Below are 19215 nucleotides of genomic sequence, written 5' to 3'. Positions count from 1 at the left end.
ATACAAGAACCAGAACCATAGACCTGTCAATATTGAAGAGCTATGGGAGCATACTAAGAGCTATGATGTGATTAAAGTGAACCTGTCAGGTGCAATATGCACCCAGAACCACGAGCAGGTCTGTGTATATTGCTAATCCCTGCCTAACCGTCCCTGTATACACTAGCATAGATAAAGAGATCTATAGAAAAAGTACTTCTAAACATCCTTTACGATATGCTAATGAAGCCAGCAACTAGTCGTGAGAGCATTAGTTCCCTTGGCTAATCAGCCCCCTTAGCATGTAAGTGTGCCCCTGTCGGCGTGCTCACATGCTAATTAATGCACAGTCTCAGAGGATGGTCACACTCACCTCTATGTTGCCATTGCGTCCGAGTCCTCGATTTTGGCTCAGTGCACATGATCCCGGACTTTCGGTCATGTGCAGCCGAGTGTACGCGTCCTGGCTTCAAACCCATGTAGTGCGCATGACCCAAACTCCGGGATCAGGCACACTGAGCCAAAATCCAGGACTTGGATGCAATGGCAGCAGAGAGGGGAGCGCAATCATGCCTCTAACGCTGTGCATTAATTAGCATGTTAGCATGCCCACAGGGGCATACTTACATGCTAAGTAGGCCGACTAGCCAACGCCTTCACGACTAGTCCCTGCGCTCATTAGCATATGATAAAAGATCTTTAGAAATACTTTTTCTAAAAAGATCTCTATCTATGCTAAAAGATACAGTAACAATTAGACAGGGATTAGCAATATGCACCCAGAGCTGCTGGTGGTTCTGGGTGCATATTACACCTGACAGGTTCCCTTTAATGATGTTAGTTGATAAAAACATGGAGATTTATGGTTTATATCAGAATTAGGTATTGATATGTATGTATATTGACATATTGGACAATGCCTTCTTTGTGCTAAAATGAACACGCCTTTTGTCGCAGTATAAAGTATTCACTTATGTAACATGTATACGCCTTTTTTCTGCAATAGGTAGCTCTTTGTCTAACCAAGTATAAAAAGCCCCTACACTATAATTTAGGGCCAGAGAGCCAGACCATTCACAGACCTCAAAACTGGGACACCTACGTGTCTCTCCGTGCTTTGTAACCTGTATCTGCTCTGTTGTTCCAAAATCATTCAGGTATGTTGGTCAAATTGAAGTTGGAAACGAACTGTTGTCTTGTCCTTTTGCGTAGCTTAACTCTAATCTTTGCTGTCAAAGGTTCATGATCAGTTTCACAGTAAGCTTCTGGCTTTCTTTTTGCAGTAATAATCCACAACCTTCATCTTTGGCAGACACATATGTAGTCAATCTATGTCTTATAGGCCTCATTTGGTGATGTCCATATGTAATGTCTCGGTTTGTGATTTTGGAAGATGTTTATGAAGAACAATTGATTTGTGGTGTGCGAGTGCAGATTTTCCTAATACAGCCCAGCTATATGTGTATCCATTTTCTGCTTGAAGATTTCCATTGATGGAGAGCTCACCACCTCCCGTGGTAGCCTGTTCCACTCTCTGACTGCCCTCACTGGCAGAAAGTTTTTCCTAATGTCTAATCTGAATCTCCTTCATTTTACAGTAGTTTCATCCCATTGCTTCTCGTACTTCCTTGTGCTAATGACAATAGGGTGGTTCCCACCGCACTGTGACCTCCTTTCAGATATTTGACCACTATTAAGTCTCCTCTAAGCCTTCTTTTACAAACTAAACATCCCTAGTTCTTTTAGCCGTTCTTCATAGGACATGGTTTGCAGACCTTCTACCATTTTGGTTGCTCTTCTCTGGACTTGCTCCATTATATCGGTCTTTCTTGAATTGGGGCGCCCAGAACTGTACACAGTATTCCAGGTGGGGTCTGACCAGGGCAGAGTATAGGGGAATAATTACCTCTCTTGATCTAGATTCATTGCTTGTCTTGATACATCCCAGAATTTTGTCGGCTTTTTTAGCTGCAGTTCCGCACTGTTGGTTCATGTTGAATCTGGGATCTACTATTATGCCCAAGTCCTTTTCCCCGGTGCTATCACCTAGTTCTATTCCTCCCATACTATATATGCTTTTTACATTTCTTTTAACCAGATGTAGGACTTTGCATTTGTCCCTGGTAAACACCATTCTGTTCTCCTCGGTCCATTGCTTGAGTGTCTAGATCTTTTGAATACGCTTTTTCCTCTCTAGTGGTGGCTACTCCTCCTATCTTAGTATCATCTGTGAATTTTATGAGTTCCCCAATAATTCCATTGTCTGGATCATTTATAAAGATATTAAACAGCACTGGGCCCAGGACATTTGACTAAAAAAGAGAATTTTGTTTACTTACCGTAAATTCTTTTTCTTATAGTTCCGTATTGGGAGACCCAGACAATGGGTGTATAGCTTCTGCCTCCGGAGGACACACAAAGTACTACACTCAAAAGTGTAGCTCCTCCCTCTGAGCTTATACACCCCCTGGAGAACCAGATCTAGCCAGTTTAGTGCAAAAGCTGAAGGAGAATAGCCACCCACAAGTAAAAACAGAGCAAGAACTGGAACAACCGGAGACTCTGTCCACGACAACAGCCGGTGATAACACGCGGAACAAGAAACTGCCAACAGGCAACAGGGAGGGTGCTGGGTCTCCCAATACGGAACTATAAGAAAAAGAATTTACGGTAAGTAAACAAAATTCTCTTTTTCTTTATCGTTCCTATGGGAGACCCAAACAATGGGACGTCTCAAAGCAGTCCATGGGTGGGAATAAACAGAAAAACTAAGAAGTAGGCGGAGCCTAACTTCACAAATGGGCGACAGCCGCCTGAAGGATGCGTCTGCCCAAGCTCGCATCTGCCGAAGCATGAGCATGCACTTGGTAGTGCTTTGAAAAGGTATGCAGGCTAGTCCAAGTGGCAGCCTGACAGACTTGCTGAGCCATAGCCTGGTGCCTGAAAGCCCAAGAGGCACCGACAGCTCTGGTCGAGTGTGCCTTGATCCCCGGCGGGGGAGGCACCTGAGAACACTGGTAGGCATCCGAAATGGTCGACCTAATCCAACGGGCTAAGGTCGACTTAGAAGCAGAGAGGCCCTTACGCCGACCTGTGGTTAGCACAAAAAGAGAGGTGCACCGCCTAAGAGCAGCGGTGCGAGACACATAGATCCGGAGAGCACGCACCAGATCCAGAGTATGCAACGCTTTTTCAAAGCGATGAACAGGAGCCGGACAAAAGGAAGGTAGGGTAATGTCCTGGTTAAGGTGGAAAGGAGAAACTACCTTAGGAAGAAAGTCCGGAGTCGGACGGAGAACCACCTTGTCTTGATCAAAAACCAAAAAAGGTGACTCCGAAGAGAGCGCAGCCAAATCAGAGACTCTCCTGAGGGAAGTTATGGCCACTAGAAAAACCACTTTCTGTGAAAGATGAAACAAAGAATCCTCCCTAAGAGGCTCAAAGGGGGGTTTCTGCAAAACCGTGAGAACCAAATTGAGGTCCCAGGGATCCAAGGGCCGCCGGTAAGGCGGAATGATGTGAGACACGCCCTGCAAGAAGGTGCGGACCTGAGCCAGCCGGGCGAGACGCCGCTGGAACAGCACTGACAGAGCCGAGCCTTGTCCCTTGAGAGAGTTGAAGGACAGTCCCAGCTGCAGACCGGACTGTAGAAAGGACAGAAGGGTCGGCAAGGAAAAAGGCCAAGGAGGATGGCCGGAAGAGCGACACCAGGACAGGAAAATTTTCCAAGTCCTGTGATAGATCTTGGCAGAGGAAGACTTACGGGCCCGAGTCATAGTGGAGATGACTTCAGGGGGGATACCAGAAGCAGTCAAGATCCAGGACTCAAGAGCCACGCCATCAATCTGAGAGCCGCAGAATTCTGGCGGAAAAACGGACCTTGTGAGAGAAGGGCTGGACGGTCCGGAAGATGCCACGGCACCTCTACGGACAGATGGAGCAGGTCTGGATACCAAGCTCGCCTGGGCCAGTCCGGAGCAATGAGGATGACTCGACGGCCCTCAATTCTGATCTTGCGCAGAACTCTGGGCAAGAGAGCTAGAGGGGGAAACACGTAGGACAGACGAAACTGGGACCAGTCTTGAACCAGAGCGTCCGCGGCGAATGCCTGAGGATCGTGGGAGCGAGCCACGTAAACCGGAACCTTGTTGTTGTGACGGGATGCCATTAGGTCCACGTCCGGAGTGCCCCACTTGCGGCAGATTGACAAACACTGCCGGATGCAGGGACCACTCGCCACTGTCCACGGTTTGACGGCTGAGATAATCTGCCTCCCAGTTTTCCACGCCTGGGATGTGGACTGCGGATATGGTGGACTTGGAGTCCTCCGCCCATTGAAGGATGCGTTGTACCTCCAACATTGCCGGGCGGCTGCGTGTCCCGCCTTGGTGATTGATGTAGGCCACCGCTGTTGCGTTGTCTGACTGGACTCGGATGTGCTTGCCCGCCAATAGGTGGTGAAAAGCTAGGAGAGCCAGAAGCACGGCTCTGGTTTCCAGCACATTGATCGAGAGGGCTGACTCGGACGGAGTCCAAGTGCCCTGTGCTCGGTGGTGGAGACATACCGCTCCCCAGCCGGATAGACTGGCATCCGTGGTGAGGATCACCCAGGACGGGGCCAGGAAGGAGCGTCCCTGAGACAGAGAGAGAGGCTGAAGCCACCACTGAAGAGAGCTCCTGGTCTGTGGCGACAGAGCAACTAACCTGTGCAAGGAGGAAGGCCGCTTGTCCCAACAGCGGAGAATGTCCAGCTGCAGTGGACGCAGATGGAACTGGGCAAAGGGAACAGCCTCCAATGACGCCACCATCTGACCCAGCACCTGCATCAGGTGCCTGATGGAATAACGGCGGGGCCTCAGCAGAGAGCGCACCGCCAGTTGTAGGGACTGCTGTTTGATTAAGGGCAACTTCACAAGTGCCGGCAGAGTCTCGAACTGCATCCCTAGGTACGTGAGCCTCTGGGTCGGAGTCTGAGTGGATTTGGGAAGATTGACAAGCCACCCGAATTGGGCTAGAGTGGCGAGAGTGAGCGAGACACTCCGCTGACAGTCTGCGCTGGATGAAGCCTTGACTAGAAGGTCGTCCAGGTAAGGAATCACTGCCAACCCCTGGAGGTGCAGAACCGCAACCACTGCTGCCATGACCTTGGTGAATACCCGAGGGGCCGTGGCTAACCCGAAGGGAAGAGCCACGAATTGGAAATGTTCCTCTCCGATTGCAAAACGTAGCCAACGCTGGTGTGAAACTGCAATTGGCACATGTAGATAGGCATCTCTGATGTCGATGGATGCCAGGAAATCCCCTTGGGTCATTGAGGCAATGACTGACCGCAGAGACTCCATGCGAAAATGCCGCACCTGAACATGCTTGTTGAGAAGCTTGAGATCCAGGATGGGCTGGAAGGAACCGTCCTTTTTGGGGACTAGGAAGAGATTTGAGTAGAAACCTCTGAACCGTTCCCGGGCGGGAACCGGTACAATTACTCCGTTGGCCTGAGAGAAGGCGGCGGCCTTGGAGCAGGGGGGAGTTGACAGAAAAAATCTGTCTGGCGGGTTGGAAGAGAATTCTATCCTGTAGCCGTGGGAGATGATATCCCGCACCCACTGATCGGAGACGTGTTGAAACCACGCGTCGCCAAAGTGGGAGAGCCTGCCACCGACTAAGGACGTTGCTGGCGCGGACAGATAGTCAAGAGGAGGCTGCCTTTGTGGCAGCAGCTCCTGCGGTCTTCTGTGGACGCGCTTTTGTGCGCCAGTTGGATTTTTGGTCCTTGGCTGAGTTAGTGGACGAGGCCGAGGGCTTAGAGGACGACCAGTTGGAGGAATGAAAGGAACGAAACCTCGACTGATTCCTACCCTGGACAGGTTTCCTGGTTTTGGTTTGTGGCATGGAAGTACTCTTCCCGCCAGTAGCTTCCTTAATAATTTCATCCAGCTGTTCACCGAACAGCCGGGACCCAGCAAAAGGGAGTCCAGCAAGGTACTTCTTTGAAGAAGCATCTGCCTTCCACTCTCGAAGCCACAAGATCCTGCGGATAGCGAGGGAATTAGCCGAAACCATCGCAGTGCGGTGAGAAGCCTCCAGCATGGCAGACATGGCATAGGATGAAAAAGCTGAAGCTTGGGAAGTTAAGGTAACCATTTCTGGCATAGATTCCCTGGCGAGGGAATGCATCTCCTCTAGAGAAGCAGAGATAGCTTTGAGAGCCCACACTGCTGCAAAAGTCGGGGAGAACGAGGCCCCTGCCGCCTCATATACAGATTTGGCCAGAAGGTCAACCTGGCGGTCAGTGGAATCCTTAAGAGAGGTGCCATCAGCCACTGATACAACGGTCCGGGCTGAGAGTCTAGACACCGGGGGGTCTACCTTTGGTGAATGAGCCCACTCCTTGACCACCTCAGGTGGAAAGGGAAAACGGTCATCAGAACCACGCTTTGGGAAGCGTTTGTCAGGACAGGTCCTAGGCTTGGTCACAGCAGCCTGAAAACTGGAGTGGTTAAAGAACACACTCTTTGTCCTCTTAGGCGAGGTAAACTGGTGCTTTTCTGCCAGAGAGGGTTGTTCCTCTGATACTGGCGGATTGAGATCCAGTACAGAATTAATAGAAGCAATCAAGTCACTAAGATCTGGGTCACCCTCGGAAAGATCAATGGGGTACATGGAGTGAGCCTCCGAGCCCCCTGTAAAGGCATCCTCCTCGTCCTGCGAGTCAGCTTCTGAAACAGAGCCGCGGGACGAGGAAGGAGAGGGAGCCCTGCGTCTCCTCTTAGGAGGACGGGGGTCTGGGATCAGATGATGAATCCTCTGTGAGCTCCGGTCCTGAGAGAGCCCTAGCAGCAGAGGCACCCTGTGAAGGGGGCTGATGCTTGTTCAGCAAAGTCCTGGACAGCTGTCCCATGGAGTCGGCAAAAGACTGGGAGATAGACCTAGATAAGGATTCTACCCAAGCCGGGGGTTCAGCCACAGGAGCCGGAGCAGCCGGAGAGACCACTGGGGGTGCGATTCCAGGCTGAGGCATCGTCAGGTTAGAGCAGGCATCACAATGTGGATAGGTGCTCGGTTCAGGCAGTAGGAGCTTACATGCAGTGCATACTGAATGCAGCTTTGGAGCCTTGCTCCTCGTGTGAGACATGCTGCTGGAGTGGGGGCTCTGCCAGAATGACCCCCAGAGAGTATATACAGAGGTCCACAACCAGAGGTTGTGGCTTACCAGACCGCTGGAGCGGTGTTGTGTGCCCTCCAGATACCGAAGCCCGGACCCCCAAGCACCTCAGCAGGGATGCTGCAGACCAGTGCTGATCGCAGGGAAAATGGCCGCCGGAGCGAAGAGAGGGGGCGGGACTTACTCTGCGAGTGGGATCTGGAGGGCCATAGAGACTTACAGGGGAGGAGACATGTACTCAGTGAGGAGTGTCCCTCCCCTGTGCAGAACGGCCGCTGGGCGGAGCCGCGCTGTCCCTCTGCATGAATGACATGCGAGGGCAGTGAAACCGAAAGTAGGCCTCCGGCGAAGCCGGGGCCTAAATTTGAGCGGTGCGGCCGGCGCGCAGGCACCATCGGCGCGGTTCTCAGGCGACAGCCAGAGAACCCGCCGGAAATGTCATAAAACTCACTCACCACACTCTCCCACAATAAAGTACAGGGACCCCCAATATATAAACGTCTCAGGTACTTAGCTTGCTGAGACGCAGGGTTCCAAGTCCCTGGGGATGAGTGCTCCGGTCCAGCAGGATCCTGAAGGGCTGCGGATGGAGACCGGTCTCCTGCCAAGCATGGAGAACCGTGCTGGCTCCCACTTCAAGCCAGAGCCCAGGAGGGATGGTGAAGGAGCACGGCATGTAAGGCTCCAGCCTTGGAGTCAACCTTAACAGCACCGCCGACACAGTGGGGTGAGAAGGGACATGCCGGGGGTCCAGGCTTGAACCCGCTTTTCTTCAAACTCTTTCCAAAATCAAAAATCAGATGAGAATGCATGTGTGAATGTATGACCTCCTGAACACAAAGCAATAAACTGGCTAGATCTGGTTCTCCAGGGGGTGTATAAGCTCAGAGGGAGGAGCTACATTTTTGAGTGTAGTACTTTGCGTGTCTTCCGGAGGCAGAAGCTATACACCCATTGTCTGGGTCTCCCATAGGAACGATAAAGAAATCTAATTTCCTTATAGCTACCCGTGAATTTTTTTTTCAGTTCATGCAGATTCAATTTTTAGTAATTTCTCTTTTTAGATTCTTGAAGGTTTGAAAGCTTGTGTAGAAGAGGACCTTCTAGGTCTTGATCTCATATCTATAAGACGTACCTCAATAGGAGTCCTTTTTACGGAGAGAATGGTCTCCATAGACTTTGCAGATCATTTGAAGAAACGCAGCAAAAACATCAAATTGCACATTTTATGAAGAGAATCAATACAAGACCAAAAATCAGAACTTTTCCATACCCTCAATTACCTGATATGTGATGGGGATGTAGTTCTTTATGGGGTACATTGCCCCATATTTTTGGTCTTGCTCCTCCTTATTGGTTGGGTTCTGGGAGTCAGATAAAACATTGATTCAGGATGTTTTATAGGCAGTGGTACTGTTATATCCTGTGGTTTATATCCTTTAGGTCCGTTTCACACGTCAGTGAAAAACACTGACGTTTTCCACTGGCGTGTAAAACACGCACATGTCCCTGCGTGTGCCGTGATTCACGGCACACGTGGGTTGTCTAAGTGCAATCCGGGCTCCGTTCTCCGTGGCCCGTGATTGCACTTAGAAATCAACTCACCTGTGCCTGCTCCCGCTCTCCATGGTGCTGATCGCTCCCGCGGTGCAGCATCCGGCCTGCGCTGACCCATCATGAATATGCGCGACAGTAATGAGCTGGCTTAGAACCAGCAGGCTGCAGAGGACATCGCTGGAGCCGGGTGAGTAAAAATGATTTTTATTTTAAAAGCACGTTTTTTTCTGGCACGTGTTTCACGGACCACACCACTGCGTGGTCCGTGGGACATCAGTGATGCCAGAAAAAAATGGACATGTCTCCGTGCGGCAATCACGCACACGCGGGTACGCCGCACGGAGACACGTGCAGTGAAAAATCACTGATGTGTGACCAGACCCATTCATTAGAATGGGTCTGCGTATGTCAGTGATTCTGGTACGTTTAAAAAAAAAAAAGCACAAACGTCCCAGAATCACTGACCTGTGGAAGGGGCTTAATATTAGCGCTAAGGGGATGGGTAAATCATCAAAATTACTCACACATTTGTTACCAGCTTCCAGATGTCTGATTGCTCTATCATATCAAGATCTTTTCAGTAGAATCTCAGCTATAAGGCTGCTTTCACACTACGTTTTTTTCAGCAGATCCTGTTTTTGCAAAGAAAAACGCATGCAAACGTAAGTGTTATTTTGCCGGATCCTGTCACTAAGTTTATGGGCGGGCATTGGAGTCATGTGATCGGGAGGGGAACCGAACGTGAGACTGGGAGCCGACATCTGACAGCTGCGGAGGCACGTAACCAAGGTAAACATCGGGTAACTTGTTTGGATACCCGATATTTACATTGGTTACGAGCGTCTGCAGCTGCTAGGAGCCGGGCTCCCTGCACACATAACCAATGTAAACATCGGGTAACTAAGACCGTGGTTACCCGATATTTACCTTGGTTACGAGTGTCCTCCGCCCTCAGGCGGGGAAAAGAGGAGAGAGAGGGAGGGGTAATAATATTAGCAAATACCTCCAGTATTACCTACGGATTCACTATGTTGCTTACATCATGTGCAGGGCATTGCAGGACCTTAGGTTATGACCACTAGCAATTAGCTGACTATATGCCTGGTCGTAACCATGAATACTTAAGGTCCTGCAATGCCCTGCACATGAGGTAAGAGACATAGTGAACCATAAGAACTATACTACATTTCTAATTGGAGGTATTTGCCAATATTACTACTACTACATATTGGGATAGGATCTTAGAGGTGGGAACAATCCTTTAATGCGAAAATGGACAAGTATGAGCACCCTGGGACTATTTTTGGGCTCAAAATGCCAATGGATAGTTGTAAAAGAATCATACTACTTCTCCCCCTTGTGTGTTTATTTTCTTATTGTTTCTTGCTGGTGTAGACTTATCTGGCGGCAAATATTAAAATGCGCTTTGATGTGTATTATCGGTATTTGATGTAGCGTTCCAGCCCTCCTGAGGACCCTGATAAGTCGCCATACTTTACTATTTGATTAATTAACGCCTCTGGAATTGTCAAAAAAGTTCAGTATTAGGTGTGTATGTAGTCATGAACAAACTTTAAAGGGTTATTCCCTTCTCCAAGATCCCATCCCAACATGTAGTAGGTATAATAATAATAATACCTCCAATTAAAAATGTAGTCTAGTTTTTCTGATTCACTGTCTCTTACCTCATGTGCAGGGCATTCCAGGACCTTAGGTGACCATGGTTATGACCACGCATATAGGCACAGTTAGTGAGTTGCTTGTGGTCATAACCATGGATACCAAACGACCTGCAATGCCCTGCACAGGAGGTAAGCATCATAATGAAACAGGAGAACTATACTTTATTTCTAAATGGAGGTATTTGCTATTATTATTACACCTACTAAATATTGGGATAGGATTTTGGAGATGGGAATAACCCTTTTAAAAAAAAAAAAAAAAAAAAAAAAAAAAAAAAAAAAAAAGGGCCAATAAACAAGGTGTCTGGATTTATATAGACATGCATGCCCAGATATGAAACTTGGCGGCATGGATCTTATTCACAGATCCCCTATTAACCCCTTCAGCCACCGGGTATGTTGCGTTTTTCCATTTTTGTTTTTTCCTCTCTTTCTTCCGGGAGCCGTAACTTTTTAATTTTTCCATCAATCTTGCCATATGAGCGCTTGTTTTTTGTGGGACGAGTTGTAGTTTTAAATGAAACCATAAGTTTCACCATATAGTGTACTGGAAAACAGCAAAAAAAAATTAAAGTGCGGAAAAATTGCAAAGTGCGATTGCACAATAGTTGTTGGGATATTTTATTCACCATGTTCACTATATGGTAAAACTGATGTGTAGTTGTGATGCCTGAGGTCGGTGCGAGTTTGTAGACACCAAACATGTACAGGTTTACTTTCATCTATGGGGTAAAAAAAAATTCATAAGCTTTCATAAGCTTGTTCAAAAAATGTGGCGCACGTTTTGCGCTATATTCAGAAACCCGTAGCGTTCTCATTTTTCTGGATCTATGGCTCAGTGACTGCTTATTTTTTGCGACTCGAGCTGACGTTTCTAATGGTACCATTTTTGCGCAGATGCTACGTGTTGATCGCCTGTTATTGCATTTTGCAGTGACCAAAAGAAGGGAATTTTGTTTACTTACCGTAAATTCCTTTTCTTCTAGCTCCAATTGGGAGACCCAGACAATTGGGTGTATAGCTATGCCTCCGGAGGCCACACAAAGTATTACACTAAAAGTGTAAAGCCCCTCCCCTTCAGCCTATACACCCCCCGTACTGCTACGGGCTCATCAGTTTTGGTGCAAAAGCCAGAAGGAGGAAAAAATTATAAACTGGTTTAAAGTAAATTCAATCCGAAGGAATATCGGAGAACTGAAACCATTTAACATGAACAACATGTGTATACAAAAACAGGGGCGGGTGCTGGGTCTCCCAATTGGAGCTAGAAGAAAAGGAATTTACGGTAAGTAAACAAAATTCCCTTCTTCTTTGTCGCTCCTAATTGGGAGACCCAGACAATTGGGACGTCCAAAAGCAGTCCCTGGGTGGGTAAATAATACCTCATAATAGAGCCGTAACGGCTCCGTCCTACAGGTGGGCAACTGCCGCCTGAAGGACTCGCCTACCTAGGCTGGCATCTGCCGAAGCATAGGTATGCACCTGATAGTGTTTCGTGAAAGTGTGCAGGCTCGACCAGGTAGCCGCCTGGCACACCTGCTGAGCCGTAGCCTGGTGTCGCAAGGCCCAGGACGCTCCCACGGCCCTGGTAGAATGGGCCTTCAGTCCTGAGGGAACCGGAAGCCCCGAGAAACGGTAAGCTTCAAGAATTGGTTCCTTGATCCACCGAGCCAGGGTTGATTTGGAAGCTTGTGTCCCTTTACGCTGGCCAGCGACAAGGACAAAGAGTGCATCGGAGCGGCGCAGGGGCGCCGTACGAGAAATGTAGAGTCTGAGTGCTCTCACCAGATCTAACAAGTGCAAATCCTTTTCACATTGGTGAACTGGATGAGGACAAAACGAGGGTAAGGAGATGTCCTGATTGAGATGAAAAGGGGATACCACCTTAGGGAGGAAATCTTGGCGGACGTTGGTTTCCTAGCCTGTCTCATAGTGGCAATGACCTCTTGAGATAATCCTGAAGACGCTAGGATCCAGGACTCAATGGCCACACAGTCAGGTTGAGGGCCGCAGAATTCAGATGGAAAAACGGCCCTTGAGATAGCAAATCTGGTCGGTCTGGCAGTGCCCACGGTTGGCTGACCGTGAGATGCCACAGATCCGGGTACCACGACCTCCTCGGCCAGTCTGGAGCGACGAGGATGGCGCGGCGGCAGTCGGCCCTTATCTTGCGTAACACTCTGGGCAACAGAGCCAGAGGAGGAAACACATAAGGAAGCTGAAACTGCGACCAATCCTGAACTAAGGCGTCTGCCGCCAGAGCTCTGTGATCTTGAGATCGAGCCATGAATGTTGGGACCTTGTTGTTGTGCCGTGACGCCATTAGGTCGACGTCCGGCATCCCCCAGCGGCAACAGATCTCCTGAAACACGTCCGGGTGAAGGGACCATTCCCCTGCGTCCATGCCCTGGCGACTGAGAAAGTCTGCTTCCCAGTTTTCTACGCCCGGGATGTGAACTGCGGATATGGTGGATGCTGTGGCTTCCACCCACAGCAGAATCCTCCGGACTTCCTGGAAGGCTTGCCGACTGCGTGTCCCACCTTGGTGGTTGATGTAAGCCACCGCTGTGGAGTTGTCCGACTGAATTCGGATCTGCTTGCCTTCCAGCCACTGCTGGAACGCTTTTAGGGCAAGATACACTGCCCTGATCTCCAGAACATTGATCTGAAGTGAGGACTCTTGCTGAGTCCACGTACCCTGAGCCCTGTGGTGGAGAAAAACTGCTCCCCACCCTGACAGGCTCGCGTCCGTCGTGACCACCGCCCAGGATGGGGGTAGGAAGGATTTTCCTTTCGATAATGAGGTGGGAAGAAGCCACCACCGAAGGGAAGCTTTGGTTGCTTGAGAGAGGGAGACGTTCCTGTCTAGGGACGTCGGCCTCCTGTCCCACTTGCGTAGGATGTCCCATTGAAGAGGACGCAGGTGAAACTGCGCGAAAGGGACTGCTTCCATTGCTGCCACCATCTTCCCCAGGAAGTGCATGAGGCGCCTCAAGGGGTGTGACCGACCTTGAAGGAGAGATTGTACCCCTGTCTGTAGTGAACGCTGTTTGTCCAGCGGAAGCTTCACTATCGCTGGAAGAGTATGAAACTCCATGCCAAGATATGTCAGTGATTGGACCGGTGTCAGATTTGACTTTGGAAAATTGATGATCCACCCGAAACTCTGGAGAATCTCCAGAGTAACGTTGAGGCTGTGTTGGCATGCCTCTTGAGGGCCAATAAACAAGGTGTCTGGATTTATATAGACATGCATGCCCAGATATGAAACTTGGCGGCATGGATCTTATTCACAGATCCCCTATTAACCCCTTCAGCCACCGGGTATGTTGCGTTTTTCCATTTTTGTTTTTTCCTCTCTTTCTTCCGGGAGCCGTAACTTTTTAATTTTTCCATCAATCTTGCCATATGAGCGCTTGTTTTTTGTGGGACGAGTTGTAGTTTTAAATGAAACCATAAGTTTCACCATATAGTGTACTGGAAAACAGCAAAAAAAAATTAAAGTGCGGAAAAATTGCAAAGTGCGATTGCACAATAGTTGTTGGGATATTTTATTCACCATGTTCACTATATGGTAAAACTGATGTGTAGTTGTGATGCCTGAGGTCGGTGCGAGTTTGTAGACACCAAACATGTACAGGTTTACTTTCATCTATGGGGTAAAAAAAAATTCATAAGCTTTCATAAGCTTGTTCAAAAAATGTGGCGCACGTTTTGCGCTATATTCAGAAACCCGTAGCGTTCTCATTTTTCTGGATCTATGGCTCAGTGACTGCTTATTTTTTGCGACTCGAGCTGACGTTTCTAATGGTACCATTTTTGCGCAGATGCTACGTGTTGATCGCCTGTTATTGCATTTTGCAGTGACCAAAAGAAGGGAATTTTGTTTACTTACCGTAAATTCCTTTTCTTCTAGCTCCAATTGGGAGACCCAGACAATTGGGTGTATAGCTATGCCTCCGGAGGCCACACAAAGTATTACACTAAAAGTGTAAAGCCCCTCCCCTTCAGCCTATACACCCCCCGTACTGCTACGGGCTCATCAGTTTTGGTGCAAAAGCCAGAAGGAGGAAAAAATTATAAACTGGTTTAAAGTAAATTCAATCCGAAGGAATATCGGAGAACTGAAACCATTTAACATGAACAACATGTGTATACAAAAACAGGGGCGGGTGCTGGGTCTCCCAATTGGAGCTAGAAGAAAAGGAATTTACGGTAAGTAAACAAAATTCCCTTCTTCTTTGTCGCTCCTAATTGGGAGACCCAGACAATTGGGACGTCCAAAAGCAGTCCCTGGGTGGGTAAATAATACCTCATAATAGAGCCGTAACGGCTCCGTCCTACAGGTGGGCAACTGCCGCCTGAAGGACTCGCCTACCTAGGCTGGCATCTGCCGAAGCATAGGTATGCACCTGATAGTGTTTCGTGAAAGTGTGCAGGCTCGACCAGGTAGCCGCCTGGCACACCTGCTGAGCCGTAGCCTGGTGTCGCAAGGCCCAGGACGCTCCCACGGCCCTGGTAGAATGGGCCTTCAGTCCTGAGGGAACCGGAAGCCCCGAGAAACGGTAAGCTTCAAGAATTGGTTCCTTGATCCACCGAGCCAGGGTTGATTTGGAAGCTTGTGTCCCTTTACGCTGGCCAGCGACAAGGACAAAGAGTGCATCGGAGCGGCGCAGGGGCGCCGTACGAGAAATGTAGAGTCTGAGTGCTCTCACCAGATCTAACAAGTGCAAATCCTTTTCACATTGGTGAACTGGATGAGGACAAAACGAGGGTAAGGAGATGTCCTGATTGAGATGAAAAGGGGATACCACCTTAGGGAGGAAATCTTGGCGGACGTTGGTTTCCTAGCCTGTCTCATAGTGGCAATGACCTCTTGAGATAATCCTGAAGACGCTAGGATCCAGGACTCAATGGCCACACAGTCAGGTTGAGGGCCGCAGAATTCAGATGGAAAAACGGCCCTTGAGATAGCAAATCTGGTCGGTCTGGCAGTGCCCACGGTTGGCTGACCGTGAGATGCCACAGATCCGGGTACCACGACCTCCTCGGCCAGTCTGGAGCGACGAGGATGGCGCGGCGGCAGTCGGCCCTTATCTTGCGTAACACTCTGGGCAACAGAGCCAGAGGAGGAAACACATAAGGAAGCTGAAACTGCGACCAATCCTGAACTAAGGCGTCTGCCGCCAGAGCTCTGTGATCTTGAGATCGAGCCATGAATGTTGGGACCTTGTTGTTGTGCCGTGACGCCATTAGGTCGACGTCCGGCATCCCCCAGCGGCAACAGATCTCCTGAAACACGTCCGGGTGAAGGGACCATTCCCCTGCGTCCATGCCCTGGCGACTGAGAAAGTCTGCTTCCCAGTTTTCTACGCCCGGGATGTGAACTGCGGATATGGTGGATGCTGTGGCTTCCACCCACAGCAGAATCCTCCGGACTTCCTGGAAGGCTTGCCGACTGCGTGTCCCACCTTGGTGGTTGATGTAAGCCACCGCTGTGGAGTTGTCCGACTGAATTCGGATCTGCTTGCCTTCCAGCCACTGCTGGAACGCTTTTAGGGCAAGATACACTGCCCTGATCTCCAGAACATTGATCTGAAGTGAGGACTCTTGCTGAGTCCACGTACCCTGAGCCCTGTGGTGGAGAAAAACTGCTCCCCACCCTGACAGGCTCGCGTCCGTCGTGACCACCGCCCAGGATGGGGGTAGGAAGGATTTTCCTTTCGATAATGAGGTGGGAAGAAGCCACCACCGAAGGGAAGCTTTGGTTGCTTGAGAGAGGGAGACGTTCCTGTCTAGGGACGTCGGCCTCCTGTCCCACTTGCGTAGGATGTCCCATTGAAGAGGACGCAGGTGAAACTGCGCGAAAGGGACTGCTTCCATTGCTGCCACCATCTTCCCCAGGAAGTGCATGAGGCGCCTCAAGGGGTGTGACCGACCTTGAAGGAGAGATTGTACCCCTGTCTGTAGTGAACGCTGTTTGTCCAGCGGAAGCTTCACTATCGCTGGAAGAGTATGAAACTCCATGCCAAGATATGTCAGTGATTGGACCGGTGTCAGATTTGACTTTGGAAAATTGATGATCCACCCGAAACTCTGGAGAATCTCCAGAGTAACGTTGAGGCTGTGTTGGCATGCCTCTTGAGAGGGTGCCTTGACCAGCAGATCGTCTAAGTAAGGTATCACTGAGTGACCCTGAGAGTGGAGGACCGCAACTACTGTAGCCATGACCTTGGTGAAAACCCTTGGGGCTGTCGCCAGGCCGAACGGCAGTGCCGCGAACTGAAGGTGTTCGTCTCCTATGGCGAAGCGCAAGAAGCGCTAATGCTCTGGAGCAATTGGTACGTGGAGATAAGCATCCTTGATATCGATCGATGCTAGGAAATCTCCTTGGGACATTGAGGCGATGACGGAGCGGAGGGATTCCATCCGGAACCGCCTGGTCCTTACGTGTTTGTTGAGCAGTTTTAGGTCCAAAACAGGACGGAAGGACCCGTCCTTCTTTGGAACCACAAACAGGTTGGAGTAGAAACCGTGACCCTGTTGCTGAAGAGGAACCGGGACCACCACTCCTTCTGCCTTCAGAATGCCCACCGCCTGCAGAAGAGCCTCGGCTCGCTCGGGAGGCGGAGATGTTCTGAAGAATCGAGTCGGAGGACGAGAGCTGAACTCTATCCTGTAACCGTGAGACAAAATGTCTCTCACCCAACGGTCTTTTACTTGTGGCAGCCAGGTGTCGCAAAAGCGGGAGAGCCTGCCACCGACCGAGGATGCGGTGTGAGGAGGCCGTAAGTCATGAGGAAGCCGCCTTGGTAGCGGCACCTCCGGCGGTCTTTTTAGGGCGTGATTTAGACCGCCATGCGTCGGAGTTCCTCTGATCCTTCTGAGGCCTTTTGGACGAGGAGAATTGGGACCTGCCCGTACCCCGAAAGGACCGAAACCTCGACTGTCCCCTCCTCTGTTGGGGTGTTTTTGGTTTGGCCTGGGGTAAGGATGTTACCTTTCCCTTGGATTGTTTGATGATTTCATCCAATCTCTCACCAAACAAACGGTCGCCAGAAAATGGCAATCCAGTTAAGCACTTTTTGGAAGCCGAATCTGCCTTCCATTCCCGCAGCCACAAGGCCCTGCGTATTGCCACCGAATTGACGGCTGCAACCGCCGTACGGGTCGCAGAGTCCAGGACAGCATTAATAGCGTAGGACGCAAATGCCGACGTTTGAGAGGTTATGGACGCCACCTGCGGCGCAGACGTACGTGTGAGTGCGTCAATTTGCGCCTGACCAGCTGAGATAGCTTGGAGTGCCCATACGGCTGCGAATGCTGGAGCAAAAGACGCGCCGATAGCTTCATAGATGGATTTCAACCAGAGCTCCATCTGTCTGTCAGTGGCATCCTTGAGTGAAGCTCCATCTTCCACTGCAACTATGGATCTAGCCGCCAGTCTGGAGATTGGAGGATCCACCTTGGGACACTGAGTCCAGCCCTTGACCACGTCAGGGGGAAAAGGGTAACGTGTATCCTTAAGGCGCTTGGAAAAACGCTTATCTGGATAAGCTCGGTGTTTCTGGACTGCCTCTCTGAAGTCAGAGTGGTCCAGAAACATACTCTTTGTACGCTTGGGAAACCTGAAACGGAATTTCTCCTGCTGAGAAGCTGACTCCTCCACAGGAGGAGCTGAGGGAGAAATATCCAACATTTCATTGATGGACGCAATAAGATCATTCACTATGGCGTCCCCATCAGGAGTATCAAGGTTGAGAGCGGCTTCAGGATCAGAATCCTGATCAGCTACCTCCGCTTCATCATACAGAGAGTCCTCTCGCTGAGACCCTGAACATTGTGATGTCGAGGGAATTTCATAGCGAGCTCGCTTAGTCGGTCTGGGGCTGCGGTCCGTGTCAGAGACCTCACCCTGGGATCCATGAGACACCCCGGGAAGACATTGCTGTTCCCACTGAGGGGAACCAGGGGACAATGATTCCACAGTGCCCCTGGCTTGAGATGCCGGCCTGGACTGCAAGGCTTCTAATATCTTAGCCATAGTCTCAAAGTCTTTCAGTAAAAACTGCAAACTCCGTCCCTGTCACCTGGACAGTGTCAACAGGTGGTTCTCCCTGGGCCACCCCTAGCAGAGGCTCCGGCTGAGAAAGTGCCACAGGGGCCGAGCATTGCACACAATCAGGGTCAGTGGAACCTGCCGGCAGTATAGCCGTACATGCTGCACAGGCAGCATAGTAAGTCTGTGCCTTGGCACCCTTGCTATTTGTGGACGACATGCTGTTGTCTCCTCTGAGCAATACAGGAGGGTATATAGCCACAAATCAACAGTGCACCCTACAGTGTAAAGTATAGACTATAATCATATAAACTATAAATACACTTCTGCACTAGTGGGGCCAGCACCACAGGTGCTGCTTACCGCCTGCGCAAAGCGGTTGTGTGGGCACCAGAAATCCTGCCTGGGTCTCCCTGAGCTTGTCTCTCCTCTCCAGCGTTAGCAGAGCTGAGAGGAATGGCTGCCAGCGTCCTGGGGAGAGGAGGGAGCCGTGGGCGTGACCCAGAAAAGTGCGGGAACTGGTGCCCCACTGTGCAGAGTGAGGGGGGTGGAGTATGCAAAGCATGCTCCAGCCCTCAGTGCTGCCGACCTGTACAGCGTCCCGCCCTTCCCCTGACTGGCAGGGCTGGGGGCGGGAAGAAAGACACAAACACACTCAGCGACGCTGAAGTGTATAGTGGCACAAATGCAGCCAGCGCTGCTGTCCCCGGTGCTCTAGCACACCCAGCAATGCTGGAGTGTTGCTGTGCTCGGTCCCCACGGGGACACAGAGTACC

The sequence above is a fragment of the Anomaloglossus baeobatrachus genome, chromosome 4, assembly GCF_048569485.1.
Source record: "Anomaloglossus baeobatrachus isolate aAnoBae1 chromosome 4, aAnoBae1.hap1, whole genome shotgun sequence".
Taxonomy (NCBI): Eukaryota; Metazoa; Chordata; class Amphibia; order Anura; family Aromobatidae; genus Anomaloglossus; species Anomaloglossus baeobatrachus.
The sequence above is the reverse complement of the archived record's forward strand: the minus strand, read 5'-3'. Positions refer to the sequence as shown.